Source organism: Crocodylus porosus, unplaced genomic scaffold, assembly GCF_001723895.1.
Source record: "Crocodylus porosus isolate Cpor-Errol unplaced genomic scaffold, CroPor_comp1, whole genome shotgun sequence".
Taxonomy (NCBI): Eukaryota; Metazoa; Chordata; order Crocodylia; family Crocodylidae; genus Crocodylus; species Crocodylus porosus.
This window is the reverse complement of record NW_017728909.1, coordinates 51,307,261-51,319,439: the sequence shown is the minus strand read 5'-3', so window position 1 is coordinate 51,319,439 and position 12,179 is coordinate 51,307,261. Positions and strand designations below refer to the sequence as shown.

The 12,179-nt window shown below is 43.8% G+C and overlaps 1 protein-coding gene and 1 long non-coding RNA gene across 2 annotated transcripts in view; both read right to left on the bottom strand.

The window, feature by feature from the left end:
• Nucleotides 1-12,179, bottom strand: part of MRPS27 (mitochondrial ribosomal protein S27) — a 70,867-nt gene that overhangs the window by 35,599 nt on the left and 23,089 nt on the right. The gene's annotated exons all lie outside the window — the stretch shown is intronic.
• On the bottom strand, nt 6,915-7,478 carry LOC109308047. The gene is made up of 2 exons (XR_002100447.1): nt 7,181-7,478; nt 6,915-6,990 (listed from the first exon to the last, which is right to left on the bottom strand). It is a non-coding gene; the product is annotated as an uncharacterized LOC109308047 (long non-coding RNA).

The following is a 12,179-nucleotide window of genomic DNA, read 5'->3' as shown; positions in this document are numbered from 1 at the left end:
TCCCTTAGAATGTTAGCCTGGGCCAGTCCATCAAGGCTAACAGGACCCAGCTTCAACAGGAACACAGAAGACTGCACCCTCCCCCCCAAACCCCACCTACTGTGGTTTAGGAACTCTCCTCAAAGACAGGAAAAGTAGATTTGAGCTTTATTAGGCTGAATTGAGCATAGAACCCAGATTTCCTACCCTGAGTGAATGCTCTAACCACTAAACTCTATCCCCCCAGCTTCTTTTCCAGCAGTATTTAAAAAATAATGGAGCTATGACTAAATGTTATGATGGAACCAAGCTTGTCAAACTATGCTAGGAACTTCCAAGGATGAATAGTGGTTTCCAAAATGCAATTTTGGCCTTAGGTGCTTAAGTCCTTATGTGTGTCTGGGCATAAGTATATACGTGGGACATTAGAAAAGGGATAAACAGGAGCCACAAACTTGGAAGTATATAGTGAGGGTCCCACTTCGTTAAACAGGGTGGTGAAGAGGGAAATAAAAAGTGTAAAGAAAGGCAACAGTGACTTAACTCCAGATACGATAAAATCTTTCAGAACACTTAGGTTTCCTGTAGAGGTACACTGATACCATATTGACATTATCAGCAATCAGGTTTTTTTGGCTGACATGGCTGATAATGTCACTGATAAATGCCACATGCATGTGTGCAGCTGCAGCATGCACATGGCCAGAAGTGCAGCCTGGCAGCTTGGAGAACAGTGTCCGGCTGGGAAGTCTGTTGTGGAGAAGGCGCAGGGAGAAGAGAAGGGACATGAGGGGGAAGGGGAGGACGACAGCTCAGGCCCCCACAGTAAGGGCGGGAGTGGTGCTGGGGAAGGGGCAGGCAATGCCCAGCCAGGGCGAGGCAGGATGCGGGACAGAGCTGGCAGCTTGTCCAGGAGGTGTGTGGCTCCTGCTGCTGCACAGACACTTGGGGGAGGCAACCTGCCCTTGCCCCATTCACAGAGCTGGGGGGCATGTGCCCCCATGCATCCCCTGAAAGTGTGCGCAATGGCAAAAGCTACCCCTCCCCCCTAGATGAGCTGCTGGCTCCATCCTGCTTCCCACCCCTCACTAACATGGTTGTCATGGGAGAGACTTCAACTACCCAGACATCTCATGGGAAGAGCACTCAGCCAAACCCGAACAGTTGCAAAGCTTTCTTATGTGCATGGACAAACTCCACCTAGACCAAGAAGTCTACAGACCCACAAGAGGTAAAGTGCTGCTGGACCTGGTACTTGCCAAAAGGGATGACAGAGTCAGCAACCTAAAGATTGAAGGAAAGCTGGGAGACAGTGACCACGAGCTGATCACTTTTACCATCCATCGCAAAGCTGGCAAGTCAGTCAGCAATGCAAAAGTCCTCAACTTTAGGAAAACTGACTTTGATAAGCTCAGGAGGCTTGTTGTTGAGGCACTAAGGGACTATGACTCAGCAGGGAGAAGAGTCCAAGAGGAGTGGTCACTCCTGAAGGGAGCAATCGTGGAGGCACAAGGAACATGCTTATAGGCTTTCTTCATCTCAGAGGAAAGGTAGCAAAAGGGCACAGCAACCTCCTTGGCTCAGCAGGGAACTCGTGGACCTCCTTCATCAAAAAGACAGGCTTATAAAGGATGGGAGATAGGAATCACCACAAAGGAGGATTACTCTGCATTGGTCCGTACCTGTAGGGAGTGAACCAGGAAAGCCAAGGCTGCAACTGAACTCCACCTGGCTACACATATCAAGGACAATAAAAAGTCCTTTTTTAGATATGTGGGGAGTTGGAAGAAAAGCAAAGGTAACATTGGAGCCCTGCTAAACCAAATGGGACAAGTGACAGCTGACTCCCAGGAAAAAAGCTAACCTGAGGGACAGCCAGCATGGGTATGTTGCGGGTAGGTCTTGCCTGATGAATCTCATCTCCTTTGACGACCAGGTGACATATCACCTGGACAAGGGAGAAGAGATCATACATGTGGACTTCAAAAAAAACCTTTTATCTGGTGTCCCATGATCACCTCTTGGAAAAACTGACCAATTGGCCTTGGCCACATCACAGTCCAATGGATGGAGAATTGGCTCAGAGGCCGGAGCAGAGTGGTGGTTGATGGAAGCAAATCATCATGGCGCTCCGTGACCAGTGGTATCCCCCAAGGCTCCATCCTTGGACCTATTCTCTTCAACATCTTTATCAATGACGTAGATACAGGTGTCGGAAGTGAACTGGCCGAGGACACCAAACTTTGGGATAGAGAGTCCACACTAGAGGATAGGCTGGTGATCCAGGCTGATTTGGATAGACTGAAAAAGTGGGTGGATACAAACCTGATAACTTTCAATACTGACAAACATAACTTATTACACCTTGGGGGGGAAAAAACCCCCACAGCTTACTTATAGGCTCGGCAGGGCAATGCTCACTAGCACCAAGGCTGAAAGAGACTTGGGGGTCATGACTGACCACAAGATAAACATGAGCCACCAATGTGATGTCGCAGCTGGTAAAGCAAACAGAACTCTGGCTTGCATCCACAGATGCTTCTCAAGTAAATCTCAGGATGTCATCTTCCCACTGTACTCAGCTTTGGTGAGGCCACAGCTTGAGTACTGCATCCAGTTCTGGGCTCCACAATTCTGGAAGGATGTGGAAAAGCTTGAGAGAGTCCAGAGGAGAGCCACGCACATGATCAGAGTGCAGGAGAATAGGCCTTATAATGAGAGGCTGAGAGCCATGAGACTCTTCAGCCTGGAAAAGTGCAAGCTGAGGGGGGACCTGGTGGCTGCCAATAAGTACATCAGGGGTGTGCGTGAGGATCTGGGGGAATGTTGTCTGTTCACCAGAGTGCCCCATGGGATGACAAGCACCAACAGTCACAAAGTCCTCCAAGATTGTTTTAGGCTGGACATGAGGAAAAACTTCTTTACTGTCTGACTCCCAAGGTCTGGAATAGGCTCCCTCCAGAGGTGGTGCAAGCACCTACTCCAGACTCCTTTAAGAAGCATTTGGACACTTATCTTGCTGGGATCCTTTGACCCCAGCTGACTTCCTGCCCTTGGGGCAGAAGGCTCGACTTAAGAATCTCCTGAGGTCTCTTGCAGCCCTGAAGTCTCTGAAATCTATGAAACTGTTAATAGAAAGCAAGCTAAAGGAAAACTATGAAAAATAAAATGATAACAGAATGCTACGTAATGGCACAAAGGAAAATAAAATAAAATAAAATAAAAACTCATTAGTTTCTCCCAAAATGTCTACAAAAAGAAATCACTATAAATGGTACCTGATGCACTGGTTACTTGTCACATCCATTAACAAGGCCATCTTCAAAAAGCTTTCCCTTCCGGAACCTGCATCATACTTGCCAACTGTTATGACATATTATGCTGCATTGCAGATTAAAAAGCACAGAAATTCTTGCAGTGTTATAGTGCACTCACTCAGCTTGCTTCTGTAAGTTCAGGTAATTAAGCCAAAATTTCTTAAAATTATTCATAAATAATTAAATCTTTTTTCCCTTTAAGGAAAAAAGTAGGTGGTGAGGGAGAAAATGCTTAATAAAATAAATGCAGACCTGTTTGTTGGCTTCCTCAGAAAAGTAATTACATCGAACTCATACTGGGACATGTTGCACTGACACATTGCCTTACAGCACTAGCAAAGTCATTTAAAACTAAACAGAGAGCAAAAATAGTTCTTACAGGTTTTTCTTATAGACAATAAAAAATTATGAATGGAAAGTATAATTGAAATGCAGACAGTGCTAGTCTCACTGTTCGTGTTCCAAATTAGGTTGTATGAAAATCTGGTGCCCTTGGCTTTCCTCATGTATACCAGTTCACACCGCAAAACCACCATATGAGTTGACAGAATTCAATACTGGCAGCCTCCTTCCGAAAAAGCTTAGGCTGAGCACAGGAATTCTCATGTTAGAATATAACAAACGTATTGGCTTCACCACTCATACTGTGTACTGGCAACAGGTGATACTACTGGGGAAAGGTCATGCTGGGAAACTAACCATGTTCTGAAACTTTGTGATAAAAGTTGGTTCTGGTAATGCACTCATGCTAGAGGGATTTTAAGAATCCTTTAAACATAAAAACATTTCTATATATATTTCTTAAATAATTAAGAGTTCTCCCCGTCAATTTAGTCAATAAATTAATGTACCCTGAAACCGTTTTTATGATCATTCTGTTCCTTTCAAGCAATCCTACAATATTTTCCACTGTAAATGGAACTATAGCCCTGCCATTTGCTAAAGATCACTTCAGAAGGAAAAACCAGCCAAGAAACACTCCCCACACCCCCAGGAAATTCTGAATAAAGTAGGGTAAAGCAGTTCAGGCACAGAGGAAATATGCACAGGTGGTATTTTCAAGCAAAACAGCTGCATTGCTATGTGCTACTCCAACATTCTGTACCATTATATTTAAGTACCAACACTACTCTCCATGTGACTTTTATCACTGTCTTCTCACTTTAATCTTATCACGTAAATAAAATGGTTAGAGCCTCAGGTCTCGTTTCTCTTAGAACCAAGAGTGTGCCAAGGTAACATCATTTTTTTGTAAAGTTCATTTTTACTGAAATGTTTATTCTCTACTAAAACTTTTGCCTTTTGCAACAACCATTCGTGCTCTCTTTGCAAGTCTCATTTAAAATATATACGGCCCAATTTGTTACTGCAATGCTCTGTTCATGGAATTATGTTAACATACAATGAATTAGGTTCATAGCTGGTCTTTTTGAGTTTCCTCTCTCGCTGGCCTTATGGATGAACATATGGATTTATTCCTTGTGCAGTATCTTTACCAGAAACGCTTTGAAAATGACTTGGAGATCTTTGAAATTTTTACATAATATTTCTATCTGCACTTTTATATGATAAACTACTTTGCAATATTTAAGGTCATAAAGGTATACATGCTAGATATTTTGTATTGTTTTGCTACGTTGTTACGGCAGTCGACCAGGGTTATAATAAAATCCACCGCAAATCACATTAGTTTAAACATAAAAAAAATCTTCATTTCATGTTATGAAGTAATGCAGAAAGCAGGTGTTGTCACCTTACAGACTAACACAACTAACTCTTTCATGGTATAAACTTTTTCATGGGATAAATATTCTATTAACTTTTATCTAGTCAATTATTTCCATAAGTAAACCACATGGTAGGCTCATCTTCTTCCTTTAAATTATCTCCCTTAACATTCATTTCTACCACTAAGCTTTCATAGTTGGAATTTAAGAACAGAATCAGAGAATCACAAAAAATTAGGGTTGGAAGGGACCTCAGGAGGTCATGTAGTCCAACCCCCTGCTCAAAGCAGGGCCATCCCCAACTCCATCATCCCAGCCAAGGCTTCATCTAGCCAAAAAAACCTAAACAAATGTAGCGTCAATTAAAAAAACAGAACAAACCCCAATGTTTTTAACACAGATAGAATATTTAAAAATAATAATAATTCTAAATTAGTCATTTTAAATTAATTTGCAATTATGGGAACTAATGTTAAGACCTAAAATAATTAATATTAAACAGTAATAAAAAAAATCAAATCAAGCAGTAGGTATTTCTGCCAAAGTTTTAAAGATTATCATACCAAGTTCCCTAAACACCTGAATCAGATTTTGTCAAAATGGTAAACCAGCTTTTGACAGCTGTTGCCCTCTTGGCACATGCAGAGAAAGTATAGTACTTTCTTAATTTCAGTCTATTCATTGTGTTTGTGTTCATTTAGAGGTGTAAAAGCAGGAAAGCTTGTGTTTCTCTTTCAATCTATAAATAAAAACTGATTGTTAGAAGCTGAGAGCAACTGACTCTGAAATTCTGAAAGCCTATGAGAGGCTCAGACCTAATAATTCCAAAATCCTGAATGACGCAGTGATCAGAAACAAACAACTGAATTCAATAACGACTTATTTTGCTTAATCAATTTAAAGCTAAATATTTTCATATTTTTTTATGTACCCAGCATATAACATAGATTTATTTTACTAGGAGAAATTTTAAAACAAGGGGGGGGGGGAAATCAACATTTAAGTCTAATTCCAATTTAAATCCAAAAGCAGCTTGACAAATAAAATAAATCCTACAGTAAATAATTCTTACTTTTTAACATAATGAAATGTAAAAAATGAGTTATCTACGTAATTGCTTAAATGTATATATAATGTATCTTCTTGGGGAGCAAAAAAGTTCTAAGGTTAGTGTAAAGGCAACATGCAGTTGCAAATCAACAGGTAGCAGTGGTAAACAATCAATAAAAATCAGCCCTCCTTTAGAAAGAAAACTTAAAACCTAAATGAAAAGAAAAATTAAATATTATTTAAATTAGGTGTCTTAATTGTCAGTTTAAATTATTTTGATTTAAACTACTTCATTCAGCAGTGAAACAAGTACTCTCTTACCATATTTACTCACATGGCACATGCACCTTTCCCCACAACTTCAACCCTTCAAAATTGGAGTTCATGTCTTAAGCAGGGAAGGTGATTTTTTTCTCTTCTGGAATATTAACAGGGTAGACTAGAATAACCTCACACTGATTCATGCCCATTGCTTTTCCTTGAGGCTGCTCTTTTGCAAAAAGCTGTGTTAACCCTCTCACAGCTGCTGGTAGTTTTTTGGCTGAACGCAGCAGTTTTTGGCTGAAGAGCACTGAGCTGCTGCACAGTCTGATGCACCTTGATGAGGCTTGTAATGTGGAAGCAACAGTATTATTTACAGGAACTTATATAAAGAATTGTTTACAATAAAGAAATAACAATCTTGTTACTGCTCTTGCAAGGGTCTGAAGCATAACCTTGCTGCTGTCCTGCTGCCTCACCCAAACTGTCTTCTATGATGCTATAGTCACTGAACACTCTCTTTCCAGGAGGACTTACTCCATCACACAGTTGGCCATGACTCTGGGAAAAAAATCTCTCTCTATACTCTGTCTTCCAAAAAACAAAGTGCATGTTTTATTTGGGATCATGATACGCAAGAATGCATGGTATTTCCTCTTACAAGAAATACCATACATTAGGCTTCAAATCACCTTCCCAGCTTAAGACATGCACTCCAATTTTGAAGGGTTGATGTTGTGGGGAAAGGTGCATGTGCCATATGAGTAAATATGGTAAGTGAGTACTTGTTTCACTGCTGAATGAAGTAGTTTAAATCAAAATAATTTAAATTGACAATTAAGACACCTAATAGGCTTTTGTATTCCTCAGTTGAGTTTACTAATATTAGTTCTGTTATCCCTATAGTATGTCAAAAAAAGAAAAGGAAAAGAAAAGAAATCACCTTTTGCATTATAGAAGAACAAGGGAGGTTTGTAGATAAGAAGTGATAACACCCATGGGAGAGAGGTAGTTAGCCATGTTAGAGTGAAGTTAGGCAGAACGTAGGACAGGATGGCACCTCAAACTAATTCAGAGGCATAAGCTTTTGTAAGCAATGGCTTACTTCGTCAGATACTACAAAGAGACAGACCTAGTGAGCCAAAAAAGAGTACTTTAAGCCTGAAAGTTTGTCTAAGCTCTTTCCCAACTATAGAGTTGGTCCAATAAAATATATCACCAAAAACTCCCTTGCTTTTCACATAGCTTACACAGTAAGCACTTACTTCAATCTATTTATGTTTAAAGCACTCATTTACACAAACTTTGCACATGAAAAATCCAACCCTCTAGACCATCCAAGGGATGATTCAATGGAAAGTTGGAGTGGAGATGGAGATAGCTTTGTGTGGTGTTACATCTCCTCTTTTCTGTTGACTGGAGCTCTTTTGTTTTGTCCTGACTGCCAAAAGTATTCAAAGACTTACAGCAAGAGACTATAATTTCAGTCGAAGCTGTATAGGGGTTAGGTCTCAGATATTCAGTTGTCAGGCCCTTAAATTAGCTAATTAATACATCTCCCGCTCATGCTTTTTACTATGAATATCATAAATAGGTTTAACGTGTGTTGCTCCTTTATACATCTTTGACCTACTGGCGTTCTACATTTTTGGCTGCCACTTTATCTGTTTATGTCTGGGCTTGTAAAATTTCCAAAATACAATCCACACTCTGTCTCACTTAGGGTTTTTTGCTCTTGTGACCCCAGTTTATGAAATAGCCTTTAGACTGATATTGGATAGTCTCAAACTTAAGAGTTTGGGTAATACTGGAAGTAGGGGGCCAGTGCACACATCCACAGGAGGCCTCAAATGCCTCTACACAAATGCTCATAGTATGGGAACAAGCAAGAGGAACTTACCCTCCTGCTAGCTGACACCAACCCAGACATAGTGGGGCTCACTGAAACATGGTGGGACCCAACACATAACTGGGTGGTGAATATCAAGGGCTATAGGCTGTACGGGAGAGACAGGATAGGAAGGAAAGGTGGGGGCGTGGCACTCTACATTAAGGAGGAATACCCATCCTTGTCAATTAACAAATAATCAGAGGAAGGGCACTCTGAAGTGCTTTGGGTTAGAATACAAGGCAGTCGAGGGGAAAGAGACTTAACGGTGGGGATCTACTACAGACCTCCCAACCAAGGGGAAGAACTAGACCAGGAATTCGTAAGTCAGGTCAGAGGTAGTTAGGTCAAAGGATGTGGTCATCATGGGGGACCTGAACTTTCCAGACGTCTGCTGGGAAGAGCAGTCAGCCAGGTCTGACCGCTCACGTAGGTTCCCAGCCAGAATGCAGGACCTCCATCTAACCCAGGAGGTGCACAGCCCCACCAGGGGAGATACCTTGTTGAACCTGGTGCTGGTCATGGGTGACGACCTGGTGAGGGGGTTGAGGGTGCTCAACCACCTGGGTGACAGCGATCATCGCATGCTGGAATTCACCATCCAGTGCAAGGTGGCAAAGGCCTACAGCAAGGCAGCAGCCCTAGACTTCAAGAGGGCAGACTTCAATGAGCTAAGGAGAATAGTCAGGGAAGCACTGAGGTCCTAGAGGGGAGGGGAGCCAGGTGTCCAAGGAGAGTGGTCGCTCCTTAAGGAGACAATCCTCCAAGCCCAAAGGGAGGTAATCCCAACACGGATCAAAGGGGGCAGGAGGGTGCAAAAGCCCCCATGGCTCACCAAAAGCATCCGGGAATGTCTCCTAGCTAAAAGGGAGGCGTACACCCAATGGAAGGGAGAGGCCATCACCAGGGATGACTATACTGCAGTTGCTCAGGGATGCAGGGGGGCAGTCAGGAAGGCCAAGGCAGAGGTAGAACTGGGACTAGCTTCCCAGATGAAGGACAACAAGAAGTCCTTTTTTAAATACATAGAGGGCAAAAAGAAGGTTCTAGGTAATATGGAGCCCCAGCAGGACAAGCTAGGAAATTTGGTTGTCACACCAGACAACAAAGCTAACATATTTAATGACGACTTTCCCTCCGTTTTCCTGAGCAGGGACTGGAACAGTCACCCCCCGCTCTGGGCCCCACTCAGTACCCAGGGGAGGCACACCTAGGCCAAGGGTTAGTGAGGAACTAGTTAGGGAACTTCTGGAGGGACTGGACGTATTCAAATCAGCTGGTCCGGACATCTCCACCCTCAAGTACTGAGGGAATTGGCTGAGGTCATTGCGGGACTTCTGGCACGGCTTCACGAGCACTCGTGGTGCTCTGGTGTGATGCCAGAGGACTGGAAGAGGGCCAGTCTGGTTCCCATCTTCAAAAAGGGGAGGAAGGAGGACCCGGGAAGCTATAGGCCAGTTAGTCTTACCTCAATCCTGGGCAAGCCTTTTGAGAGAATTATTCTGGCACATGTCCACGAGGGGCCAGCAGGGGAGATTATGCTTAGGGGCAACCAACACGGGTTCATTAGAGGCAGGTCCTGTCAGACCAACCTGGTGGCCTTCTACAACCAGATCACCAAATCCTTAGAAGCAGGGATAGCAGTGGACATAGTCTTCCTGGACTTTTGGAAGGCCTTCGACACTGCCTTTCACCTCATTCTCATTAAGAAACTGGGGGACTGTGGTGTCAACACCCACACAGTCAAATGGGTTGCCAACTGGCTGGAGGGCTGCACCCAGAGAGTGGTGGTGGATGAGTCCCGGCCAGTGTCTGGCTTCAGGAACAAGCCTGGCAAGGGCTGCATCCCCCCTACCTCTCCAGGCACAACCTGGCTGGGGTCCCTACAGGGCAGGGTGGGGATTTAAACCCCTTCATAATCACACTTAACACCTGTGTGGGTCCTGGCCTCACCTCCCAGGTCAGCTTCCCTCCAGCCTTGCAGCTGCTGCAAAGGGAAGGGAGCTCTAGTGCTCCCAGGCTTCTGACCTGAGCCACTGCAGGTACATGCCTGCATTTCCAGAATTAAATGCGAATGTCTATGCACTTGCAAATCAGTTCAATCTTTGCAGGTTAGACTAACCTGCAAAGATTGAATTAATTCAGGCTCCAGCTTTCTGAATGTCTGTTCCTAGCCTTAAGGAAGCTCATTACTTGACAGCCTGCCCTCACCCCTGCTTGGGAAGTGTGCAGACTGTCAAGAGGCAGCTGGCAGCTGATGAAAAGCCTGGGGAGGGTTCTGACCCTGGGAGAATGCCCCCCCTTCCCATTCCAGCAATCAGCTGAATGGCAGGACTGGGGACTATTCTTTTGTGATGGGCTGCTTCCTGGCACAAGAGAATAACACCTGCTCCTTTGGGCTACCCAGAGCAATGCAAAGCAAGGCAGGGGCATTCTGCTACAATGGTAACCCCTTCTGGGAGAAATGCTTCCCCACCACCAATCAGCTGCCAGAGGATTGATAACTTTTTAAGGCAGTGTCCCCACAAGGCTCCATGACAGCTTGCCCCTAGATGGGCCATCATGGAGCCAGTGATCTTTTTCCCTCTCCCCTGGAAGAGAGAATGAGAGGGAAGTATGCAAATGCTGAATTTAGACAGGGAGGAAGAAAATTTTCCTCATAAGTACCTGATCTCACTTCTTGTGAAAGAGCCAGTTCCATTCCGCATTGCCACAAACAGCTCTCTGTTTGTGCCAGGAGAAAGGGTTTTGTCTGAGCACAAATGGAACACCTCTACATCCAGTAACTATAAACAGATCGATGTCAGAATGATAGGTAGTTTCAAGTATGTCTATTCTGGAGGTAGTGATGTTTAACACTTTTATGAAGAAATCAAGAACTTCCTGATCAAGTGTGCAGGTGATTCAAAACTAGGAGAGGGCTGCCAATATTTTGAAGGACAGGATTTGAATTCAAAAGGATCTTAATAAATGAGAGAACTGGATTATTAAGAACCAAATTAAAAATTCAACAAAAACATGTAAGGTGCCACATCTAATACAAGGGAAAAAAAACACATGAACAAATACAGAATAGAGCAGGGGTTCTTAACCTGGGGTCCACAGACCCCCAAGAGGTCTGTGGGCAGATTTCAGGGGGTCTGTGAACTTGGATGGGAAAAAAATTACATCTTTATTTTTACTAACCTCTAACTGAAATTTAGCATTTCCTTCAATTATGAATATAGGCAACAAACCACAGTAGTATTAGCAGTACCTGTGATTTTGTCACCAATAGAAATCACAGATATTTTCATATCACATGACAGTTGTTGCAGATATCTTGAAATATCGTTTATGCTCATCACTACTTCAAAATTACGGTAGTTATTAGACCTGCCGCTAGATCGCATGTGATTGCAGTCTTCCTGTCTACAGATGCTCATTATTCTGAGAAGGGGACCTGTCGCAGAGCTCTCAGGTGCCCTGCGACTGAGAGCAGAAACGGCTCGGGAGAGACCCCTAGTGACAGGAAGGGGGAAGCTCAGCTGCCAGTCACCAGGACTGCGCAGGTGCTGGTTGCTAGTGCAACCAGGGAAACCTAGAGACAGGAAGGGGCGGAGCTTTGCCCTTCTTAAGCCCAGGCAGGAGGTCAGGAGGGCAGTTTCCCTCCAGCGGTCAAGGGAAGAGGAACTTGGCCAGCACAAAGGGGAGAACTCTGATGGTGGGAACATCCTCTGGCTCCTGCTGGGGGTTACTGCACTCTCTGTCTCTGGTAGGAATGGATTCTTATTTTTGACCAGGATGGTCTAGCTTTTATGTTGTAGCCCAGGGGCTTTGTGTTCTTGTGTTTATTGTTTTGACTGGAGGATTGGGTGAAGCTATTAGGGGTTGGAGGAGGCCTCATAGGGACTCCACAGTAGCGTGGGGGTTCCTGGTGCCGGAGAGGGCACAGCATTGTTTGGGGTGCATTGACCC